Raw genomic sequence first — 4,606 nt, forward strand, 5'->3', positions numbered from 1 at the left:
AGTGAACAACTATCAATAAATAATTTTTAGTACGCAGTTTTCAGTACAACATTTTAAGCACTCAGATTTTCAACCTAACTATAAAATATTTAAAGTTTATTACAAAATTGAATTTTAAATCTGATAGTTGGTTAGTTTAGTACAATAAAAAATTTTTAGGACATTTTTAGGAAAATTTTTTAAATAAAAAAAAAAAAAAAAAAAAAAATAAAAAAAAAAAAAAAAAAAAAAAAAAAAAAAAATACTGAAAATAAATCAATTATAATCTTTTTTAATAAATAATTTTTTTCCAAACTTCATTGTTTTGAACACAAGGTAGAAATTCGCGAACTACGTAAACTTAAAAAATTTTAAATTTGACCATCAAAACTCATTGAAGCCTGAAAACAGTGAGTTTGCAACAAAGTGGTGAAAAGAAAGCAACATGCCGCCATAAATTGTTGGCAATTAAAGCAAATTGAAGTAAATTGAAATGGTTTAATTTCACCACTCAAACACATATACACACTCATACAACTATTGGTAGTGTGTAGTAAGCTGAAACAATTTGAATTTAACAATTTGGGCCATTTGCGGAGATTACACTGATGAAAATTTACAACTTCCGATAGGGATGCGAGTGAAATGTGTAGAGTGAAGGGGACTGACACCGTAACAAAGTAACGTCAATCAAAAAGCGCTTGTAAGTTAATTAGACAGAAATCGGATACCAAAAATTTCCATAAGTAAATTTTGTTTATTKCTCAATTGCAAATTGTTTGCACAAACCAATATGAAGTTGAGAAATATGTCTTCTGTGTGAGTACGCGTGTTTCCTAAAAGATTTGCTCAACAAGTTGAAAATTGATACTTTTTTTTTTCAAATTTTGGTGTATAGTTTTAGACTTGTAACTATGTAGCGGTATCATTAACAGAGGCGTTAACGGCGGCTGCTGTGGCGCTTTTGATAGCATTGATTGAGCCGCCGCAACACAGATTACCGTTATCTATAATTGAATTTTGTCTACTGTGCATTTTGGGCATATATTCACTTTTGATTTCCTTTAATTACTTTGTTTTTAGGGCGCACGCGCATTAAGGTGAGGGGTGTTGGTTTCTTTGATTAGTTGCCTGCAAGCCATTAGAGAAGTGCCTGAGCGTTAAAAATTAAGTTTTCCATTAAAAAAAAAAGAAAAAACCAAAAAAACTATATGAGAAAATGGAAATGAGCTTAGTTATCTGAAAAAGAGTTTGAGAGCTAGAGCACTGCATTTCGATGAGGCGATAACGAAAYTAGGAAACAGAAAATCACCAAATTTGTTTAGAAAACGCTTTAAGGTAAGGAAGACTAAGACTCTTTTATTAAGTTCAGTTTCGGTTAAATTCAGATATTAACTCTAAACTTTTATCTTAACTTTTTCTCTAATGTTTAGCCAATTCTCGAACCATTTTAGTGCATGTCCTTGCTAAAGAAATTATGTAATGTTTTGTAATGCATTTCAAGCTGCCCAAATTCATTTTGAAYGATCTAAATGGTTATATGAATACGATTATTTTCTTAGGAAAAATGAGGATAATAGCTTCGAAAAATAAAAATAAATATGTATAAATTCWACTTAGCTGATGTTTGTGGCAGTTTAGTACCAAGTTCAATCATTATAATTTACTATTCAATGGTCTTTACGGAAATGGTAAGCAACAATGGCTGACTTTCGAGAGGTAGACCATATTTGAACACTAATAGGAGAGCCTTTGTGATGCCAAAAACTTCTAAAACTGAATCCAAACTCCGGAATATCGACAAAGTGCTTTGAGTTCATGAAGAATTTACGAAGGTGGTAGATTGCTTAAGATATTTTGGGTCATCTTATTCTAGTGTCGGTCTAACTTCGGCTGCACAAAAGCTATGAACTCATTACAGGTGTATTTCTTATAGGAGAAAAGGATATAAAATTTGTGTTTCTTAATTATGATGGGAGGTTTTGTGTGGATGGAATGGAAGCTATATACTRTGGTGGTCTCATCTSAAMAATTTCTTCGGAGATTGTTGCATTATTTTGGAGTGGAATCTTTATAAATTTATTGAAAATGTTTTGTGGAATGAAGAATTTCTTTATACAAGAATTTGATTACGATCGGTCAATTTGCATGGTATTTGGATTTCATCGGTTTTGAAAAATGAAAAGCTTCTTGGGTATAAAAGAAGGAAATAAAGCTTCAGAGCGACAACTGAAAACCTAAAAACTAGTTTTTGCTTATTTATACAGACAAACGAATACGGCTAATTTGGCACAGCTCATCAGTCTGATTATATATTGGCAAAAGAGATCTTTCGCGAATCCGTTCAAATGATTTTGGTAAAAAAAATTTAGGAACGAAACGCGTTCTTGCTCGACTCGTCTGGATAAAACTGATTTTTTTAAAAAAGTGTAACATAAACAGATCTTTTTGGATACGGATTCCAATGTCACATTCGTGGAGAGCATTGAAACTATCGATGAGACATAGGTTTATAAGTTTGACATGCGAACAAGTCAAGGATCATCGGAAAAGACAGGAAAAAATTAAGCCGAAACCAAAAGAAAAAAAAAAAAAAAATCACGTTTAAGTCGCTCAAAAATCCAGGTGATGCTCACAGTTTTTTCGATATTAGTGATTTGGTGCATCATGAATCTTGAGGGACGGACGGTCAATAAGGAGTTCTATTTGGCTGTTCAGGTTTTAGCGTGAAAACATCTGGGTTTTAACCCATAAGAAAGCACCATCGCATCGAGCCACAATTGTGACTAAATTTAAACCCAAAAACGCAGTGAATACCATTGACCAGATTTGGCTCCGTGTGTTTTTTTCTTGTTCTCCAAACTGAAATTGCCGCTCCGTGGGATTCTTTTACAGTCGTTCGAAGAGATGAAAAAAAATCGTGGAAGGAGCTGAAGGACATTCCAAAAAGTGCTCCTGTAAAGAGTTTTGAGACTGGAAATATCGTTGTCATAAGTGTGTTCCTGGTACTCTTTGCCACAGTACACATGTATGTATAAACAGCGTGTTGAATTACAAGAAGTCGAAAATATGAGAAAATTGCGTAAGCAGAAAATGTTCAACTTTTGGTTTATAATACCTCAGACGTTGCCTTCTGGGCGTTAACAACGTTTCGTAAAATAGAATGAAGGTATATTTCGGGTATACAAATTTAACATCATATGTAGGCCATAGTAATTACGAAATTTTCTCTGAAGTGGTGTTGCAATTATAACCGAATTATCAAAACTCATACGATTTTAAGCTAGAATTTCTAAAACCTCAAAAGTCTTGTGCAAACAATGCTTCTGTGCAAATGATTTATTTGTCATTTCGCTGGCATTCGTTTGAGTGATTAATGCGAGTAGTCTAAAGCCAAAAAAATGGTAAAGTTCGAACCACAAAAACGCCAAAAAATTCTGTTGCAGAAATARCCGAAATGCACAAAAATAAACTGTAGCAATGGCGCATTTATAATAATTACAAGTTAATTTAGCATGTAATTAACTAATTAGGCAGGCGATTACTAAATCAAGTATTGAGCTTTTCGGCGAACCAACGCGCGAGCACAAAAACACACATMCATATGCACGTTAGTATAAGTGTGGTGCGGCGGCAAAGTAAGGTGGCGGGCTTGTGGTGCCTTTGCGAACTTTGTGGCGTTTAGCGGCGGCAAGGCAAAGCCGAATATTGACCGATTTCTCGAGGGGCGTGCAACTTGAGAATATATCTTCCGGCAACACCTTCTCAAAATAACACAAACTAGAGGCGGCGCACCGAAATTCAGTGCAAAATGAGCTAGAACAAATACATACATATGTGTGTGTGTGTGCAGAGGCAAAAAAGTCGCAAAAAATTGCGGCAGACAGCGCCGCGTTTGGTTAAATGAGTTGCTTGCGAATTTTTTGGGTTGCGAGTTTTTGCAAATTCTTTTTTTCTGAACTTTTTTGCGCTTGTTGCTATTGTTGTAAAAATTTTTTTCGCTTATTAGCTTGTGTTAATTGTTTAATTTTATTTTGACTCSGCTTGTGTACACTTTGCAACGTTTTTTTTCACGGCTTTTTTTCTTGTTTTTGCAAATTATTTTCGCCCAGCAATTTTCTTTTCTAAGCGCATGCGTCGCTTGCCTGCAGCTGCGCAGCGCATGTGAGGCGATTAATCATTTTTACTTCTGACTAATTTGTAAAAACAACATTTTATTTCTGCTAATTTTTTGCTAATTCTTCTTGCCAATTTTTTCGGCAAAGTTTGGTTGTATTTTTTGCGAATCTTTCGTGTTTTTGTTTTAGATATTTAATAATTATACTTGTTGGTTGGGTCGGATGCTGCTGGTATGAAGCTTGAGCGCCCCGTTAAGGTTGGGTGCTGTGTGCAAGGTGCTTATCTGCGACGATGAGATATGTTTGTTGTTGGGTTTTGTAATTATGCAAAATAATTTTTTTTTATGCAAAAGAGGTCAATATTTGTGAAAAGCAAGCAATATTCTGCTCTGAGGAGATGTTGTATATGCTTTGAGGCTAAGGGGGTGAGCTTTTGTTTTGCTGCGTTTAATTGATTCTTAAATTGTTAAATTTTCAAAATTTGTAATTTTCAATTATTATTATTATTT

This window comes from Bactrocera latifrons, unplaced genomic scaffold (assembly GCF_001853355.1).
Source record: "Bactrocera latifrons isolate USDA-ARS-PBARC rearing strain unplaced genomic scaffold, ASM185335v1 scaffold_262, whole genome shotgun sequence".
Classification (NCBI taxonomy): Eukaryota; Metazoa; Arthropoda; class Insecta; order Diptera; family Tephritidae; genus Bactrocera; species Bactrocera latifrons.